This window comes from Ursus maritimus, unplaced genomic scaffold (assembly GCF_017311325.1).
Source record: "Ursus maritimus isolate PB19 unplaced genomic scaffold, ASM1731132v1 scaffold_5, whole genome shotgun sequence".
Lineage (NCBI taxonomy): Eukaryota > Metazoa > Chordata > Mammalia > Carnivora > Ursidae > Ursus > Ursus maritimus.
Window position 1 is genome coordinate 17,376,101 of NW_024426663.1, and position 22,248 is coordinate 17,398,348.

The window sequence follows — 22,248 nt, forward strand, 5'->3', positions numbered from 1 at the left end:
GGTCTCCTACGAGGTAAACTTAAACATCTTGAGTTCCTAGGAATTAGTGTCAAATCAGACTCAGTGTCCAGTAACCCCTGAAAAGTCTTCTTATTTCCTCTATCCTAATGCACACCCATGCTGGTAAATGGCTTCAGATACTTTGGGGAAAGCTAGAAGGAGAAATTTAAAGTATAAAAATTTGGCTGCAATAATGTCTTCCTCAAGAATACTTGGCTTCCTTTATTCAAGGGGCTTTGGGTCTATGAAGTAAAACATTTTGGAATGGGTAAAGGGGTTATGACTTGCTCATGTTGTGATTCAAGTTAAATTTCCTTTCACCAAACCAAGAGATTTTCCTTCTAGAGGAAAGAAGAAAGATTTTAGTAAGCTGCCAGTCTATTTTAGTTTTAGCGATGCCGTGATCAACTAGACAACACCAAAAGTCTTCTCTGATGATACCGTGGCTTTGCTTCTTATTATGGTGCCTCTACTCGTCTTGTCTTTGGTGACTAAATACTGCCCTTCACCCCTGACTTCTACAATCTAATCCTCTCCATTGTATTTGGGGGGCTCGCTTTGATGACAGCAGTTCCTACTGTAAGTCCAGGTTTATAGTGCGTAACCAGTACTGAGCTCTTCAGCGTGCGGACGCTCCTCCCCCACCCCGCTCACAATGCTTTTCTCATCATGTTGGTGAAAGAGTGTTTCCCGAACCCTCTGTGGTGGACATACCGTGATGTGTGAGGGTGACTGGTGATGAGGTGTTCCTAATGTAGCATTCCGATATCCCTCTATCTTCCCTTATGTTGTATCAAAGATATCCTGGTATTTCAAGTCCTTTTAGTACAGGACACATTCGGTCCGAGGTTTCAGTCAATAAATCAAATTTCTCTAGTCACTCCCAACTACCTAAATTCATACATTCAATCCAGATCTTTGTAAGATTCTTCATCCAAGGAGGGACTAACATTAGGGGAGGAAAATTTTCTCCTAGTGGCCAATGAGGCTCAGCAGAATTTAGGAGCTTACTATCTCCAGTTTCATTGAAGTAAGCCTACTTGTCCCAATTCCATTTTCAGGGTTTTACTCTTTCCCAGTAACTGCTCTAACTTTAATATTACAGAACCCATACTTGTGGTCATTTAACTTCCGTTGTAATTCAACCATCTTCAGAAAGAGCCTTTGGTTTGTTTTGTAGAAACTTTGGCTCTGTCACTTCAGAGGGTACTGTTTCTTTGGGGGCAGCCATGGAAACTTTTGGTCCTTTACCCAGATCTTGGGCTGATAATTTCAAGCCGTGCATTACCATTTCTTTCCCTAAATTCGTCAGTGCACTTAGAAGAAACCACCCATCTCAATAAAGCATATTCCTTGGTTTCACTATAACGTTCTATATCATTAACAACTTGGTTTCCCAAAGCTTTGCCTTCTGTACATACTTTGCTGCAGATGTTTACAGGTGATCATTAAACGTCTAATTTACCAATGTTTTCCTTGAACTATGTGTATTCCCTTCACCAATAAAAATAGAAACCATTTAGTCTTACCAGCTATGAGGCCAATTCCAGATATCTTAGAGTCAATTCTGAAAACTTACTCCTAAGGTTCTGCTCCTCGGAAATAGAATGAAAAGCACAAATGCAAGCTACTTCTAGACTGTTAAAATATTTAGTAGCCACTTTAAAAATGCAATTTGAAAAAGCAAAATTAATTTTAATAATTCATTTTATTTAAATCAGTGTATCTAAAATATTATAATTGCAACATGTAGTCAATATAAAAATTATTACTAAGATATTCTCCTAATTTTTTTCCTACTACCTTTGAAATGTTGTGTGTATTTTACAGATACCGAACATCTTGATTTTAACTAACCGTATTTCAGGTTGCTCAATAGCCGCATGTGGCTAGTAGCTACTCTTTTGGACGGCACATACCTAGAAATTTTTATTAGTCAGGGTTTTATTAAGCAAAACAACATTAGTGATACAGAGTAAGGGGTCTCATATAAGGACTAGAAATTACGCAATTGTGGAAATTGGAAGAGGCATCCTTGTGATGCTACTGCGTCTGCATCTGATACTGAAAGTGAAGTCATTTGCTATTAGCCGTTAGGTATGTCAGACCAGCAGCAGGTGCACTGGAGCCAACATCATTGTCTCTTTGTCTCCAAATAGCGCAGGGGAACCATGTGGGAGCAGCTGCTGCCCTTTACCACAGACCTGCAACCTCACCTGGCCCAGGGATGTAAGAAGCAGGAAGGAGGTTCCCGCGTCACCAAAGTGAGACCTCAGATCGGTGAGTGTGACATGCCATAAGGCATGGTATTCTACACTAATCTTGGGAGGATTTTTTTTTTTTAAATGTGGCCACTGCTTCACTTCACCCTTCCAAATTCAAACAAATTTCTTTTGTAGCCAGTATGAATCTAGAGCCATACAGGACAGGGAATTTTAAGAAAACATTTCCAGCCTAACTAAGGTGAGACAGTAATAAGCCACTACAACTCCGTTACATTTAAAAAATGTAAAAAGAACCACAAATTGAGAAATAAAGCCTAAATGAAATATCACAGGAAAGATGAATACCCATATTTATAAAGGGCGCCCACCAATCATTTACATAACAATAGTTACCACCAGTGAGTAAATTGAACATTGATCATTCTCAAAAGATAAAAGTCAGTGATAAAGGGTCACAAAAACAGAGTCTCATTTCTAAGAAAAAAATAACGTAAATAAAAATATATAGCTAGCAGTTGGGTGTTTTTTATGGTCAGAGTGCTGAGAACATGCTGTCATGCATTGCTGAGTGGCGTAAAAATTGGTGTAAACTTAATGAAGTATAATTTTGTAAAACGTAAAGCATAGCTTTAAAATGTTTATACTCTATATTGTAATTCCACTTGTATTTTTTATTCACAGTTTGATATGGGTAAGTTTTATAAATATCCAAAATAATAATCACATAAAATACTCTTAGAAAGTATAGACATGATGAAAGCCAAATACATCACTACGTGTAAAGTTGCTGCATGATCATAATTTCTAAAGTAAGCACTCCAATGGAATATTTCTCCAATTAGAAAAAAAAATCTTGGAAGGAAATATTTAAAGATGTTAATAGATACTAGTAGGTTATTTTTAATGGTTATATTTTCCTCTCTTTTTTAACATTTTTGAAATTTGTGACATTCACTAAATTCTAAAAACTTACCAACATCCTAAAAATGTTTACATTGATTTAATGGTATTGTTTTCTGAAACTTTGATATGCTTCATATATTAACATTTAAAAAAATAATGTATCACAGGTAATGATTTTAGTGGGTACTGTTAAGTTTTCTGAAAGTGTTTGTGCCAATTTACACTTCTACCAGCATTTTATGAGCATTCCACTTGCTCTCCATTCTTGGTATTGCCAAGTCCTTTTAGCCATTCTCACGGGTGTATAGAGGTAGGTCACAGGTATTAATTTGCACTTCTTGGAGAACTAATTTAGTTGGTCACCTTTTTATATGCATCCTGGCAACTTGAATCTCCTCTCTTGTGAAGGATTTTTCAAGTCTTGTGTTTATGTTTATCATTATCTGTCTAGTCCTAGCTCGTGTTTACGTAGTGCAGAAAATTTTCTCCACTCTATACCTGGTATTTGCATTTGCTGCTTTGTTTGTATAATGAAAATGACCTCTGAATTTTAATGCAGTTCAGCTTACTAAGCTTCTCTTTTTGGGTTAGTGCTTTTCATGGTTAAGGGTCCTATTTAAGAAAAATCTCTGCCTCCTCCAAGGTCATGAAGATATTTTTGCCTGTTACCTTTAAGAAGTTTTATTTTTGGACCTTTCACGTTTAAATCTGTGATCCATCTGACTTGAATGTTGTATATTGCGCGAGGTAGAGTTTAACATGTACTTCTTTTTTTCCTAAATGGAAATTTTGATTAAGCATCATTTATCTTGCAGTCTGTTTGATGGCAGTAGTAATTTTGCTTTGACTTCAATGATTATATACATGTGGATCTCAGTCTAGACACTTAGTCCTCCTGCACTGCTGTCTGTGCCTATTGCACATCTATACCTCATTGTTTGTAATACTGTAGTCTCATAAATAGTCTTTACATCTAGTAGTATACATCTTTTAACCGAGTTCTTCAGTTTTTTTTTTTCTCAGTTGATGTGTAATTGACGTAAATTAGTTTCAGGTGTACAACATAGTGATGGGTACATGTACATATTACAAAAGGATCACCACAATAAATCTAATGAATATCCATTACCATACAGCTGGAATTTTTTCATGTGAAGAGTACTTATAAGATCTCTCTTAGCAACTTTAAAATATATAATAGATTACTAACTGGAGTTACCATGCTGCACATTATTTCCCTAGAACTTATATTATAACCTGAAGTTTGTACCTATTGAACAGCTTCGTCCATTTTGCCCATCCTCCACCACCCCCCACCCCGACCATCACCTGCCCTGGTAGCCACTGAACTGTTCTTCGCATCTGTAAGTTGTTGTTGTTGTTATTGTTCTTCAGATTTCACATGTAAGTGAAATAATAGTTTTGTTTTTCTCTTTCTGACATTTCACCTAGCATAGTGCCCTCAAGGTCTATCCATGGTGCCACAGATGGCACAATTGCCTTGCTTTTTAATGGCTGAACATTCCTAGGTGCGTGTGTGTGCACACATGCACACACGTGTATGTGCCACCTTTTTTCCCCACCCATCTATTATTGGACGCTTAGGTTGTTTACATGTCTTGGCTATTGTAAATAATGCTGCAGTGAGCCTGGGGGTGCATATATCTTTTTGACTTATCTTTTCATTCTCTTTGGATAAATACTCAAAAGTGAAACTGCTGGATTATATAGTAATTCCATTTTTAATTTTTTGAGGATACTTTGTACTGGTTTCCACAGTGGCTGTACCAGGTTCACATCAATACTCCAAGTGTTTCCTTTTGTCCACATCCTCTCTAATACCTGTTTTTCTTACCTTTTTGACAGTAGCACTTCTAACAAGTGTAAGGTGATACCTAGTGCGTTTGATTGGCGTTTCTTGATGATTTGTGATGCTGAGCACCTTTTCATGTACCTGTTGGCCATCTGTGTGTCTTCTTTGAAAAAGTGTCTATTCAGATCATCTGCTCATCTTTTAATCAGGTTATTGGTTTTTGCTGTTGAGTCGTAGGAGTGCTTTCATATATTCTGGGTATTAACCCCTTATGAGATATAGAATTTGTAAGTATTTTCTCCCATTTGATAGGTTTTTCATTTTTTTGATGGTTTCCTTTACTGTGCAGAAGAAGCTTTTGAGTTTGAGGAAGTCCCCCTTTTTAATTTTTGCTCTTACTATCTTTGCTTTCGGTGTCAAGTCCAAAAAAATCATCACCAAGACCAGCGTCAAGGAGCTTACCACCTATGTTTGCTTTTAGGCGTTGTATGGTTTCAGGTCTTATGTTCAAATCTTTAATCCGCTTTTAGTTTATTTTTGTGTATGATGTAAAGTTACAACCATTTCTGACAGGTAATGGATCAATCCCTTAACTTCATATTAAAATTTTCATAGAAATTAGACTATTTATCCATGTTTCCCCTTTATTGATTGCTGACTCTTTTCTTATATGAAATTGCAGTTAATATATGTGAAAAAATGCGTCAAGCTCTCCAACTTCACAACATATGATGAGAAATATATGTCATTTAACTTTTAATGAGAAACTGAGGGAGGAGGGAAGAATTGCTTTCAGGTTATAAGTAAATAATCTAAAGTCCTGTAAAGTCTGAAGTAAATGCCTTAATGAGAATCAGTATACAAATAAGTTGAGTGATTTTAAGTAACATAGAAAGCACACAGAAATGCAAAGTTATGAATATAGAGGAACATACTATTTTGACCTTCCGTATCAATTTGTTCACACTCTTGCCTCTCTAGTTTATCACCATGCTATTTTATCATAGTCCAAATGTGAGGTTTATCTCACAAGATAATCTTTTTATAGACAATCTAGTTATTGAATGTCTTCAACAAAGAACAGTTTTGTTAATAGCTTTTTGTGTCACTTTAAATCCACCTAATATCTGGAACTCCATTAGCTGTATCTTACAAAAATCTCTTTCCTGAAACTGACGGTGATTACTTTGTCTAGAAGTCATAGTGTTTTAAAAAACAAAACAAAACAAACAACCCATCCAAAACCAAAAACCAAAACAAACTTGCTTAGCTGGTAGAGTTTCTCAACTCTGTTCTTTTATTTTTCCTTAAAAAGAAAAAAAATAAAGCAAGCATATGATCGACTGAGGATTTATTCCAACAGCCAATGTCTTTCTCACTTAGAAGCGCATAGAGGCCATTTTTGTAACATTTCTTGAGCAATATTATCCTTTATATCAGACTTGATATAAAAAGATAGGTGTTTTCAAAGCATTTTCTGTATATAAACTTAAATGCTGCTTACTGTCATCACCCTGATGTGTTTTCCACCTGAAATAAAAAGGTCCGTTCTAAGCTTTTTCATAGAAGGAAAGGACCTATGTTTAGTATCAAAGGAGAACTTAAAATTTCATCTTTCAGATAATCTGAAAGACAAAGTACAGTTCCACAAGGAACACTTCCCCAGGTAAGTTGACTTACTGTCAGGATAAATGGTGTATTTGAAGGAAAGGGGAATAGCATGTGCGAACGTGGAAACTGTGAGCTTGATTCTGTGTCAGGGATCAAAGGAAGGTCTACAGTTAGTATACAACAGGGGCAATTAGTTCAAGTTCAGATAGTGAAAAAGAGAAGCACAGAAGAAAACACTCGTAATAAGTAGAGAGTTTCAAAAAAGCACTGTGTATGACACTATCAACACGATGATGCTGGATCTATTTGGAGTAAGAACTCATGTTGCTGACATTTCCAGATGCTTCCTTCCTACTCTGTGCTCCTGAAGCACTTTGAACGTGTAAGTGTTGGTTCATTTATCTTAGTGTTTTGTTTATGGTCAGCTGGAAAATCAGACATGAAAACTAATAATTTCGGTGGAACTGTCTTGTTTGTCTCTGTATCGTTAGCACCAGCCATGCATTGTGTTAGTCTAATTCTTAATATTTTTTGTTTAAATTGTTTTTCTTTATTTTAAATAATATTTGACTTGAAACTCTGAGATTTGCTCCTATTCTCCTTGAAAGGTTAGAGAGATGTGACTGGAGGCATACTGGAAAAGAGAAAGATATGATTTTAATTAAGGTTACCAATCTGACTTTTGTCTACCTGAGTAATGGATAATTGGTAAGGATGGGAGCTGAACTATTTAGGCAAAGGGAAGGGATTTGGAGGCTTATTAGAGAAGAGATAAAGCAGATGATAACACGGAAGAATTTGGGGGAGAATAGGAAATTCTAAGGGAAATTTAATTAAGTTTCTTTGAGGTAGTGTATAGCGTAAATATTCTTGTCTATTGCCCTAAGGAATCCTCAGTAAAATATCTAATTTTTTATTGATACATTTCAAAACTGGAATTACTTTAGAAGCTGCATCCAAGTACCAAGTCTTGAGTCAAGATGGGTTTTGGCTTAAGAACAGAGGCAATCCACAGGAACACTGTTAAAACAAGTTCATAAAGAGTAAGTAAAATAGCTCCTTGGTGAGATTGACAGTAGAAAAAAATACATAATCATGGAAACTGTTACTAAGTTTTTATGGTAGGTAACATTTATTTAATACCTATTAGTTATTAGGCATATGCTAATACCTTTTTATGCATTATTTCATTTAATCCACACTTTTGTGGATTGTGATATTGTGATATTTTGATACAGTAATGGCCCCAGTGAAACATAGCATTCTCTTTTGTAGTCCCTTCCAATATTGACTCTAGCTTGGTAGTGTGACTTACTTGAACAGTATGACATTAGCACAGGGGATAGAAATACAGACTTGAAAAGCATTTGGACATTGGCGCTTGCCCTCTTAGACTGCTGGTATTGACACAAAATGAAGAAGCCTGGTCTAATTGCCTTAAAGAAGAAAGACCCTCAAGGAGAATAAAGCCCAGGAGCCCTGGCTGAGTCCAGTTCCGATCCAACTCACCATCTGAAAGCGGTGTCATGAATAAGCACAAGCACTATCAGCGAGATTTAATCTAGGAATTGTGAAAAACAGTAAACTCTGTTTGCTTCAAGTTTTGAGGAAATGGGTGGGCCCTTACAAAAACCTGTCCTATAACATCTGCTTTGGAATGAGGTAGAGTAAAGGCTGCAAAAGAACAAGAACATTGTTATTGGAGATTGAAAACTCAGTGGGTAAACTGTTATTGGAAGTTGGAAAGATTGATGGCCCATGTTTTGTAGTAAAAAAATGACAAAATTATTATTTTTTTAAAGATTTTATTTATTCAACAGAGATAGAGACAGCCAGCGAGAGAGGGAGCACAAGCAGGGGGAGTGGGAGAGGAAGAAGCAGGCTCATAGCAGAAGAGCCTGATGTGGGGCTTGATCCCAGAACGCCGGGATCACGCCCTGAGCCAAAGGCAGACGCTTAACCGCTGTGCCACCCAGGCGCCCCAATATGACAAAATTATTAACTGCTTTAAAGTATAAAAGTGATCTGGCAAAGCAGATTTGCAAGTATCATGCTAAAAATGCCAGATGATTCTCAAAGCTGCTGAGTAATAACTGATTAAACCGTAGAGGTAAATACCATTATTGTCACCATATTATAGATGAAGAAATACTGCCTAAAAAGGCATGCTTACTCAAGATCACTACAATGTGATTTGTTTCAGGGCAGATTTGACTATATTGATTTATTGGTAGTCATCATAGAGTCTATTCAAGTGGGGCTTTATTTATAATATTATGAAGTAATTATATATGGTTAAAATATTTTATGAATCATAAACCATAAAGGTAGTATGGTGGCACATTTCCTACATCATGGAAGTAAAAAAGTTCAATATTTCTCAAATATTTTATGTGGTATCCACAATGGTACATATTACTTTGCCTAGTTCTTAAAATAAATACTCCTTAAAAAATTATTCTTGACACATACAAGTCAACATAGCTTTAGTCTTAAATTCAATCAACTGGTCCTAAATTTTCTCTGGTTTTTTATTCACCTAACATGGACATTGCTCAGGCCCTTGTAGGTCACTTTTAGTCTGAGGTATAGCAAGAGCTGCTTAAAAGTCTTCTTTCTGTTCATGTCTTCCCTTGATAGTTCATTCCCTTTGTTGAATGTCTTTAGATGAACACCTGAAAATACCATTTTTTTAGGTCACATTTATACTGAGGTATTTTCAATAGTTTCTCTCTGGCCAAATGTATTCTGAAACTATATCTTTCCTCAACTTATCCTTTTTTTTTAATTCTCTTAAATTAGCTCTATTTATATGTCCAGTTGGTCTAATCAGAGTTCTTTGGACACATCTGTCATCTCCTTATATACGTATATTGTGTTCTTTCACCTCGAATGCTCTTCCATATCCTTAATTAAGTCTTACCAGCCATTATTACCTGCTAGCATTCATAGGAATACTGGAGACAACAATTTGGATTTTTTTACAATTCCACTTACATCCAACTGGTTGAGTGTTCCTGAGCCACTGCTTTGAAATTATTTTTGTCATATTCATGGTGATGGCACCTTCCAAAGATAGTCTACAACTTGCTCAAATCCCAAGGGAGAAAAAAAAAAATCACTGTCTTCAGTGTTCCGTCAGTAAACAGGCATGCTATAGCATGAATTCGGAAACAATTCAGATAAAAAAAAAATTGTGATTTAAAGGCTTGGCTTCAGATCTTCTCTGATTATACTGCAACAGATATTTAGATGCACATTATAATTTTCATCTTCCAACATGTGGATGTTTAAAGCTGTGTAAATCAAGCATTCTGACTTTTGTGTTTTAGTTTGGCATTGATGAGATACAGTCGAACATTATTTAAGACATTAAGTATATTAAGTGATTCTGGCTGGTGAGGTGGAATTGTTAACACTACTGAAATGAGTCACAGATGAATCTAACTTAGTGTTCTTATAAATAGAGCTCTACCAGAAAAAGAAGTTTGCTCAAGATGAAATATAAAGAGTAAATATTCCTAAAACATTTTTATGTTACAAATAGTTACTAACACTTTGAAAATAAGAGTCATAATGATACCTTGTTTTTTATAACAAGATATTAGCTAAAAATCAAAGCAAATTTTAGAGTCCAGAAACTTCATCTTCCAGTTAGTCTGATAATTTGAGATGACATCTTTCTGAAGAATAAAATCATTTTTTACTTACAAGACAATTTTGATAATAGATTTCTGTTCTAATTGTTCATTTACTTTATATCAAAGCAAGGGTAATGAGAAAAGTCTAGTGGTAATGATAGTAATGAATTTGCCTGCTTAATTACTGTCACAGGTATAAAATGAATTAAAATTAACAAAAGTATTCTTTACTATTTTTTTAATGTCATTGTTGAAGATGGAAAGGCAAGGAAGGGGGGAGGGCAGTGACATAAAGGCAGGAGCCTCACACAGGGAAAGACAGTTCTTTTAAAATATGTCATCACCAAATAATTGCTTCTTGTTATGGACTGAATGTTTTTACCTCCCCCCCCCAACCCCAATGTGTTAGTATTTCAAGGAGAGGCCTTTGGAGTAATTGGATTTAGTTGAGGTCATGGGGGGGGGGGGTCCTCATGGTGGGATTAGTGCTGTTGGAAGAAAAGACCAATTAGATATCTCTCAGCAGTGTGAGGATGCAATGAGAATTTGTTCATCTTCAAACCAGGAACAGGGCCATCACCAAAAACCAAATCAGCAAGCACCTTTATCTTGGCCTTCCCCCCCCTCTAGAAGTATCCAGTAAATGACTATTGTTTAAACCATCTAGTTATGGAATTTTGTTAGAGTGGCCTGAGCTACCTAATGTACATTTTATGGATCATACTTTAATAATAAACCATTGGTCATATTCAGTCAATCAATGGAACATGCTGGAATAGTATTTAAAATACTGATAGGTATAGCTGACAGGTTTATTTAAAAAAAGAAAAACAGTCATTGTGTTCCATGAAAAGACAAGGAGTCTGCGTCTTTCATATTCTTGGCCCTAGCGTATTCTTTCTCAAAAAGATATTGGGAGTGAATGAATAATGAATGAATGCTATTTCTGATACTGCATATAATATCCACCCCAAATAAAATGACTGCCTATTGTCTATGAAGTAATTAGAAAATTCAGGAGTTTTTCATGTTGTAAAATAATGACTGATAAATGTTATCTTCATTGCTTACCAATTTAGGAGGCCACAGTATTCACTTAAATATACACAGATGAGTGTGTGTGTGTAGGTAAATGGGTGTGGGTGGCTAAATGTCAGTGGCTTAATAGAGAACTCTTTGTTACTCACACCAATTTGGAACATGTATACCTTTCACAAATGACTACCTTTATCTAAAGTCTGCTTTCCCTTTTTTCTTACTTGTATCTCCCTCCACAAATAACCAAGAAACACTGTTAAGAGACAATATGGGAGCTGCCTGATAATTATAATTTAGTATGTAGTTGCAAACACTGTCTAAAAATAGGGACATTTTTTAGATGTTAAACTTTCTGAACTAGTAATATATATATGGAAAAGTTCACAAATAGTAAGGGTACATCTTGATGAATTTTAACCCAACAAATAAGCAAACCCAACATGTAACCAGCATCCATATAAAGAAACAGGATATTACCAGAATTCCTGGGTTTGCCTCATGCCCAACCCATGTCCCAGGGGTCCCTTCTAGCTCATTAGTTATGACGAGGTTTGCACTTTGGGTGAACAGACTCACGGAGTGTACATCTGGTTTCTTTGGCTCAGCATTTCTTGTGAGATTTGGCTATGTGTTACGCATGGCTGCAGTTTCCTGACTTTTGTTGCCATATAGTATTTCATTGGATTAACAAGCGTATATCCCGGTCTATCCATTCTAGTGTTAATCAACACTTACGTGGTTTTTATTGTATCTATATTAAAAAGTTGTATACACGCACCATACATATTTTGTGCATATATTTTGTGTACATATTTTGGCTTTTATGATTGATCACTCAGGTGCTTTTACATGTCCTTTTTGGTGTTTCTTTGGGAGAGGAGTTGTTCATAAAGTACATGCGTCATCATCATTAGTAAGCTTCATCAAAAATGTCCAAAGTGCTTGGCTCATTCACTCCTTCCAGCAGAACAGAAGGGTTTGGGTGAAACTAGAAGTTGGGTATTTTATATAAATTCTAATGTTGATCTTTAAATCTGCCCGACTACATTCAATCCTATTTTTCTCCTCTCGGTCATAAGTTAGAAAAGTGCAAATGGGTAGATGTGCATAAAGGATGGATACTTTACACTTCATTAAGTTGTGAAAACTGTATATTAGAAATATATTTCTATTCATATACAAATCTCTATTTGTATATATTTATATTTCCAAATTATTAGGCTGTTTACTAATTTTAATGATTTGATGAAAACAGAATGGCTCTAATGAATTATTCAAGACAATAGCAGAATGGTTATCTTAATTCTATTTATTTCTTCTCCACGAGATAACATACACACACCTTTATCTGGAGCCTGAGCACTCACCAAGTAAATAAGAGTCATTTTTAGTGCTCTACTAAAAACCTCCATAGGAGGAAAAAAAAAATACATATTCATAAACAAACAAAATTAGAAGTCAGTGTTCTGAAAAAGGAGTGCTTGAAAAACACCATGATTTTAAGCTTTACAGAACATATCATTGTACTCAGTGTAGGAGGTGAAGACAAGAGGCAATTTATTCTGCAGCTGGTTTCGAAATAAACACGGCAAAGAAAGATAAGGAGTGAAAAAGGGATAAATCCGCCGGTAGCAAACTTGATGGACAGACAGGCTGCCATTAACAATGCTGTTGCCTTTGTAAGTACAGAGTGATGTGGAGATACTCTGGCATTTATACTGTAGACATGGTCCTTGAAGATTTTACACCTCCAATTCCTTCGAATTATCAGCTATCTCCAGCCTGTCAGTCATCCGAGCAATCTTAGATTTTTAGCTTGCAGGCCAGGCAGATTATTGACAAAGCAATCCAGGGTGATATAACACACCCTGACAAACAACAGTGAGGGGATTGTGTTTACCACTTTCACTGCACCAATTCAGCTAAATTAATTCTTAACACTGAAAGTAAACTTTCTCTTGATAACCATTCACTCCCTACACTGTTGTTCTGCGGCACAGCACCAGCTCCAGCCGAGGTGTAATAGTGCCTTGATGCAAGTCATTTAATCTGGTGGGGACTAATAGAAGCAAAGAAGGCATCCGTCTCCACGGCGAGACGGCTAATGAGGGCATCTGTAAATAAAAAACTCGATGTTAGAATTGAGTTAAGGATTTAACTTAAGTATACGAAAGGAGGAGATTTCTAAATTAGGTCTGCCTCTCTGTCCTTAACTCACCCTCTGTCTGTAGAAATTGAACGCACGCAACTCTTCGATTATGTCTCAAGTCTAAAAAGCAAAGGTAACAAAACAATAGCTGTAGAACAAAGACAAACAAAAAGATTTGACAGAATTTTTCCCAGGCAGGTTTTCTAATTGTGTTTAATTAATGAACTTAATTGTATTTAATGGTGTAGGTAATAAACTCTGAAAGCAGGGACTAGGAGAGTTGGAAGGGGCGCAAAACAAGTTTTGAAGGCAAAACATTGCCACGCCCTTAATTTTAGCTGCTGTTTCAGGCACTGTTAGCATTCAGAGCTAATTTTTTGGACTGTGCTAATCTTAGGTATTTTACATGTTAAAGACTTACAGAACATCAGTGCCATGTGTAATTGCTATGTGGAAATCATTTCTCTGGTCTCATAGTTTAAATTTTTAGAGCTTATTTTAATAGTATTAGACTAAAACTCACATGTTTTTCATGGAAAATTTTAATGCTCTCATAATTATATGAAAATATTATGCCTTTTAAATGCTTTTGAAATATCTTAGCATGTATACTTATTTACAGAATTGTCTAAATTTGATGAACTTCACATGAATGTTGGCTTTCTTCTAAACTAGAAGTTGAGTATAACTTCTAAAATGGAGAATTTTTATAAAACACATGCATATATTTGGTTAAATATATTCACATGTTATACACAATCCCCAACACAATGCATAATTAAGTTTTACAGTCAGCTAAAAACTCAAAATAGTTAAAAATATGAAAATTAGAGAAATCAAATGACTTAGTAAAATTTCGTCAGCTTAGATTCCTCTCATCCTCTTTGCATTTTTTTCGACATGTAGGAAGTTTTGCTGGTGTATTTATTTTAGAATCTGGTTCCTGCCTTTCTTTTTAAATCTAACCTGTTCAAACACCCCACACACTGAATAATTACCAACACCCTGAACTTGCTGCTCTTTCTCATAAATGCCAAGTTCGTTGCCACCCCAAGTCTTTTATTTCTGTGGCTGCCATCCCCAAATTTTTGCATTATTAGGCTCTTCACAGGAGGAGCTATGATGCCACCTTTCCAAGATACCCTTACTAATACCGTCATGAAAACACCATCTTTCGTTCATCTTCGATCCCCTTGCCCTTCTTTATTTGCCTTACAGCATGTTTCACTGCTCACAAGCATACCATTTATCTGTTTACTTGTTCATTACCTATTTCCTCCACAAGAACATAAGGTCCACGATTGGATCTTTGTCTTGTTGTCACTAGAGTACATCTACCACTGGGTGGGTGTTGGCATAACTCTGCTGAAAGAATGACGAATCAGTTCTGGTAGGTGTGAGTGGGATTACACAGAGTTAAATGGTAAAAAATACTGGGATTGAGTATTTAACAGAATTTACTAGATTAACTGTAGAAAGCAAGAGAGAGAAAAGTAAATATGTTTATATATTTTCTATCTTAGTTACTTAGAAAGTTAAGTAAGACAATGTGCAAAACTTGTCTAGAAAGAACATGGTAAATTCACCTTTGGATATATGTTGAGGCAACAAAGAGACATCCATAGAAAGGTATCCTTAGACAGAAAGGGAGTGTAACAGTAGTTCTCACCTGGGGGTGATTTTGACCCCCAGAGGATATTCAGCAATGTCTGGAGACAATTTTTTTTGTGTTAAAATCAGGGTTGGTACTGACTTCTAGTGGGTAAAAGCTAGCGATATTGGTAACCATGCTGCGATGTGCAGGACAGCTCCCCACAATAAAGAATTGTCCAGCTTCACATGTCACTAGTGGTGATACTGAGAAACTGAGTTAGAAATACACATAGAGGTGAGATGGCTATATGGAGATGGTTGATGAAATGAGGGTGGATAAACTCTCCAAAAGAATGGCCGCAGATAGATAATAGGACTAATTGACATTTATCTAGCATTTACTGTCAGACATAATTCTAGCCGTTTTATGTATATTTACTTATTTAATCCATAAGGCAACCATGTGAACTAGAAGGCAATATTATCATGATTTTATAGATAAAAACATTAAGGCACATAAAGTGAGGCAATCTGCTCAAAATCATAAAGCCAGAAAATGTTAAAGAGTCAAAACCAGGTAATTGGATTTTAGAGGTCAAAATCGTTACTTTCTTTTACAGTAAAAGTGGGGAAAAAGCAACTAGACGTGGGTTCTCATAAAGCAATCTGAAGTTGAAGAAACCCGCAAGTATTCCTAAAAGCCTCTTTCCCATGGTGTCGTTGCTGAATTGAGCAGAGAGAATGTCACTGGAATTGGCACATGGTGGTTGGTGACCTTGTGGAGAACAGTTTCAGTCAAGGACAGATAGTGATACTCAAAAGTGATTGGATGTCTGTATAGTTCTGAAGGAAATGTATTGTTCAGTAGTTTGAGGGAGTATCTGGATTGAGGGGAAAATGGACCTTAGGAATATCAGTCTTGAGCGGCAGAAAATAAGATCGAGTGTTAAATGTTTTGAAATAAAATTTGGCCTTTGAAAGTGCAGAAAGCTTGGAACAACCTTATGGAGAATGTAATGCGTCAACATGAAGTCAGCGTTTTTAAATGTGAGGCCAATGCCCACATTAAATATAAAAGCATGAGTTTGTAAAAATCCCAAATATTCACTTTTTTTCTTTTTTTAATAAAAATGTAATTGATAGTTCATATTGCCCGAGACTGGGTTTGGAATGGGATATATAAAATGTAATTGGCATGAGAAGGTCTCAGTTGGGTCCAATTAATTGTTAAAATGACTGGTTATAAATGAGATGGATGAGAAATGAGATGGATGGTCTAGGGAAGTTGGCTGGATGAGGTCAAGGGTCTGGGAGTTGTTACAATAAATAAGAGTGAGGTTAGGGGTACTGAGACATCAGGAACGAACAGGACCACAGCTCAGAAAACTCAACTTTCCGAATTTATCCAACCCGAAGCTAGCTAACTATGAAGGATTGTTGTATTTTAGTCAAGTTCACAAAACTCATTAAAAAGTAATAGCAAACTCTCCTCTGTGAAATTTATGGGTAAGAAAACAATTGAAAAAATCGATCTTAGATCCCTCCCACTTAAGGTGTTATTCTCTGACAAGCAGTATTCTGTTGCCTGGGATGTGTATTGCTTGTTAGAAATGCTGAATCCTGGGCCCCATCCCAAATCTATTGAATTGGAGTCTACCTTTAATAAGATGCCCTATGATTCATGTACCTATTACAGTTGAATAAACACTTGCCTGGATTTCTGATTCACATACTGATTTTCTTCTGTTATGTTCTAAACCAGGGATAAATATTATGTGACTTCACATTAGTGTAGTTGAATTGGAGATGGGGCTGTGGCTAATGCCATGCCTTCTCACTGATCTGCCCTACCCTCTCAGAAGTATCTAGTGTCCTGCAGAAAATAGTTTGCAAACCACTGGCCGATGACGCTTTAACATCTTTTATTACGTATTCACATGTTATAATCTCTGCCACTGTTCTTAGCCTGGCTACATGGAATGCTGAGTTGCCCTCATTCTTGACCCACTAAACAGTTTATAATTGATTTGTCATTGATGAAACCCCAGTTCTTCTTGTCTAATAAAATAGAGCACTTTGTTAGACTTTAAAGCTATATGTAAATTATTTTATTTTTTAACTGATTGCTAGACTTTATTCGCGTTTACCAGTCTTTCTGAATGTTCTTTTTCTGTTCGAGATCCAATCCAGAGAACCACATTGCATTTAGTTTCATGGCTCCCCAGCTTCCTCTGGTCTGTGGAAGCATCTCAGGCTTTTCTTGTTTGTCTTGACCTTGACAGTCTAAAGATATACTGGCTGGGTATCTTGCAAAGCTGTCACCCGATCTAGGTTTATCCAGTGTTTTTCTCAGACTAGTCTGGGGTTAGAATTTTTTGGATGAATACCTGAAGGGTGAAGATCCCTTCTTAACCACGTGTCAGAGAGAAATGATATCTGTGGGACATCCTGACAATGTTAGCTTTCATTCCTTGGTTAAGGTCATGTTTGTCAGGTTTCTCCACCGCAAAATTACTATTTTTTTCTCTTATTATTTGGAAACCAGTCTCTGTGTCTCAAGGGTAGGGGGATCAGGCACCACTCCCTGGAGATGGGCTATTGCATATGTAAATTTTTAATTTAGTTTCTCACAAAGGCTCCACACTAGGTATTTGACTGGTGACATGAGGAACCGTAATCTCTGCATTCCTGGCATTAAGCAGAAAGTCTGGGATGCAATGCACATTTCAGAAATGTCCATTTCTTAATAAACTAGTTATTTCCACATGAAGTAAACATGTCACACATCACAAAGCTTTCGTTTCTAAAAGATGAATTTTCCTCAGGTAGTACTTTGAAGGTTTCATTATGTGCCAGAAATTTTTATAGTCTGTACTGAATATATTGACCAAATAATTCCATCAAGTCCTCAAAACTTGTCCAAATTAACCTATTTATTAGGTTGTATAGTTTGGTATTTACTGTTTTATAAATTATACAATTTGGGACTTTGATGTAATAATGAGTTGCCATGGCAACTAAAAATTAAACTGTCAAATTATTAAGTATAAATAGATAGAGATTGATATCAATTTCACCAAAATAGTACATCTCACTATATGGACTTTATATTTAAATCTTCATCTATATGCAGAGAAATGTATGTAATGACCTCTTTTCATTAGTTCACTGTCACTGATTAACTTTTAAGTAATACTGATAATTAACTTATGGGATAGGTAAGAGGGTGTGGAAACATTTTAATAGTAATAGATTTGGAAGTCATAATATTTTTCCTTCATTGATTATATTTTGAAAAACAAAACCATAATGTACATATACACACAGTATTAACATAAACAAGGACATGTTTCTTCATCCACTAGTATGAAAAATGCAAACACATATGCACATATATTCAAAGAAGCCTTTGCACAAATAAAACAGAAAAAAACAAGATGGCTTTCTTATGATATGGTACCATATAGGAAATTTCTCTCTGTGGAGCACAAGGTTAATCTAGGGGAAAGTTTTCTATTATTTCTGATCTCTGAATAATTTTCTAGTATGATCAGGAGCAATGAAAAATGCTATAAATCCCTTTAAAGCAATATATTCTTGAATCGATTAGCAATGCTCATAGAAAAGAAAACTGGCTGTATTGTAACAGTGATAATTTGTATGTTTAATTATTTATGAGGATACAACGGTCGAGTTTCTAAAAATCTTTCCATAAAAAATTCTCAATATAAATCTCTGTGATCTACAGTAATGCTGCTTCATCTTTGCTTCCAGCCGTGCGGCATAAGCCCTTTCATTAGTACATGCCTTCACTTAAGGGGATTGCTTTAACAAAGGGATCCGGCACATCATTATGACTTTTCGAGTTAAGAGATGACTGTGGCAGAACAATAAATACCCCATCTTATTAAGATACGTCTGTTACGGCAGTACTGAGCTATTTTATATTTGGTTTCCACACAACACATTGCAGTTCCGGCAGAAACCCAGGGATGCACTCCAGAGAAACACATAATGAGGTCAGATGGAAAATCTTGTCTTGTTTCAGATATGAATTCAATCCATCCTTTCTTTCATGTGAGACAATATTCGCAGAAGGAACTGCTGCTGACATGTTTTAACTTCACTGACACTGAAAATCTCTCCTCAGTTGGTGCTTTTAGCCTCCACCTTGAAAGAAAATTCTATGCAAAAACGTCTTAGAGATGGTCACGCAAATTTAAAAAAATCAGATTATATTTGTTTATTCACCTCTTGCTATATTCACTACACAACTGTGCCAGCTAATTTTTGCCTTATGAAATATGAACAATGAAAATCAGTGCTCGTTGAGGCCCCCTTTTTTTTTTTTTTTTTTTTGCACTGGGTCTTCGAAGCCTAGAATCTTGTAAATTGGGCAGGAGAAGCAGAAGATAAAATAGCGGGGAAGGGGATAAAGAAAAAAAAATGGTTTTATATTTTCAAAACCACAGCCTTGGCATTTAGCTGTCAGAAGGAGATACATCACTTTAAAACCATCCCCTAGATCCACGCTGCGTGATACTGTGAAGTCAGAACAATGTGTCGAGACCTAGTTCCCCATCTTTCATGTAACTATTAGAATAACAGCTAAAGAAATAACTTAGCATTATTTGACTTAAAATTACTCATACCAAACCCTGGTTAGTCTTTTTTTTCTTTGCAACACTCAACTTAATTCTGTCCCTAATAATAAGGAAGACCAGAGTAACCTAAATCCAGGAACTGAGTTGCCCACAGAAAATAGAGGAGACACATGATGCACACATGATCTTTGTTAGAAGTAACAAAGCACGATATGGAAAAATGTTCTTTTTTTTTTTTAAGATTTTATTTATTTATTTGACAGACAGCGAGAGAGGGAACACAAGCAGGGGGAGTGGGAGAGGAAGAAGCAGGCTCACAGCGGAAGAGCCTGATGTGGGGCTCGATCCCATCATGCAGGGATCACGCCCTGAGACGAAGGCAGACGCTTAATGACTGCGCCACCCAGGCACCCCTGGAAAAATGTTCTAAATGGTTAAAAATATTAATGGTTCTTTGAACGTGTGTTCTGTGTCTCAGAAGAGATTATACATAAAACTTTGGTTCTATAAAAAAAATAATCGTAGATTTCTTATGGTACTCCTACCCCATTTAGCTTTGCTGTGTCTTTCTTAATTTCTGAAGAACATGTTCACAGGGATGTAATACAAATAAGTGAAGGGTGGTAAATCAGCATGGTTCCTACAGTCACCCTTAGTGTCCTCAGTCTGCCTTCAGGAGGCAGCTGCTTGAATCTGAGCCTGCCCTCTCGGCATCTGTGCTTCCTCGTGCATAAGAAAGAAGGTGAATCTATATTCTCTTAAATTCTTTCGAAACTCTGTTTTTAATGGGCGCCTGGGTGGTTCAGTCAGTTGAGTGTCTGCCTTTGGGTCTGAGCATAACCTCAGGGTCCTGGGATCTAGCCCTGTGCCAGGCCTGTGCTCAGCAGGGAGCCTGCTTGTCCCTCCCCCTCTGCCCCTCCCCCTGCTTGTGCATGTGCGTATGCACGTGTGCGCTCTCGCTCGCGCTCTCTCTCGCGCTCTCTCTCTCTCTCTCGCAAATAAATAAAATCTTTAAACTCTATTTTTAAAAGAGTTCCGGACTCTAATGATACATCTTGTTATGTGAGTGGAAAACTAATCTAGGAATCATTTGTTCCGGCCTCTATTCTGTATGTGCAAGTATTGATGGTGACTAATTTAATCTTTCTGTACCTTTTGAGAACATACAAGACCTATTTCAAGGGGGACATTTATTACCTCCTGAACAGTGTGCCTTAAGTTTCACAGAGAACATTACAAATTAATACAAATCAGTATATCTCAATTTCTTCTGTCATTTTGAACAAATTTTGAAAATATCAGATTTATCTAAAACTCACAGCAAATGGTTTTGACCAAATGACTTAGTTCTAATACATGAGTCTATGTGGCAGCGTTTGAACCTGTCTACCTTCATAGAAACCCAGAGTCAAAATGAAAATATAGCCAATATTGGGGACTGAATGGAAAAGTCAAGTAATATTTTGTAAAAAATCAGATTCTCAATGTATATCTCATACTTATTTCTTAATGAGGTACCAGATGTGAAAATTGCCAGCACTGAATTTGGCATTCAGTAGATGCTCAGTAAACACTGAATAAAGTAATAAAGACCATCTATCAATATATATATAAAAGTATAATAAAAGCAGAAAATATACTTTTGTAGAAACTTTGTTTTTAATTCCATCTTTTTTTATCATTAAATTCACAGTATAAGAATAATAAATGACCGGGGCGCCTGGGTAGCGCAGTCGTTAAAGCGTCTGCCTTCCACTGAGGGTGTGATCCCAGCGTTCGGGGATCGAGTCCCACATCGGGCTCCTCCGCTGGGAGCCTGCTTCTTCCTCTCTCACTCCCCCTGCTGTGTTCCCTCTCTCGCTGGCTGTCTCTCTGTCACATAAATAAATAAAAAATCTTAAAAAAAAAAAAAGAATAAAAAATGACCTATATTGTGGTTCACAGAATTATCCAATATACAACTTTGTTTTAAAGATTATGTTTTAGGGGCGCCTGGGTGGCACAGCAGTTAAGCGCCTGCCTTCGGCTCAGGGCGTGATCCCGGTGTTATGGGATCGAGCCCCACATCAGGCTCCTGCGCTATGAGCCTGCTTCTTCCTCTCCCACTCCCCCTGCTTGTGTTCCCTCTCTCGCTGGCTGTCTCTATCTCTGTCAAATAAATAAAATCTTAAAAAAAAAAAGATTATGTTTTGAAGATATAAATATACCATTTTCTTTGTAAAAATAAGTTCAAAATTATAAAGAGAAAATTAAAATCCACTTGACAGTGCAATTCCTAGTGCCCACTCTCCTGAAGATTCTTCTCTATCCATTAAAAATGATTTCATAGATACACAAGGAAGATTGTGTGCAAAATTACTTTAAATATTTTTATTGTGGGGTGTGTGTATGTATATACTATGAAATTTTCTTTTTAACCATTTTAAGTGTAAAACCAGGGGCATTAATTACATGCATAATGTTATGCAACCATCACCACTATGTATTTTTAAACTTTTATCACCCTAAACAAAAATTCTGCCCATTAAGCAATAATTCTTCATTTCCCTCTTCCCCTAGTCTCTAGTAACTTCAAATCTACTTCCTCTATTTATCAATTAGCCTGTTCTAGATATTTCATGTAAGTGGAATCATACTATTTTTGTCCTTTCGTGTCTGGCTTATTTCACTC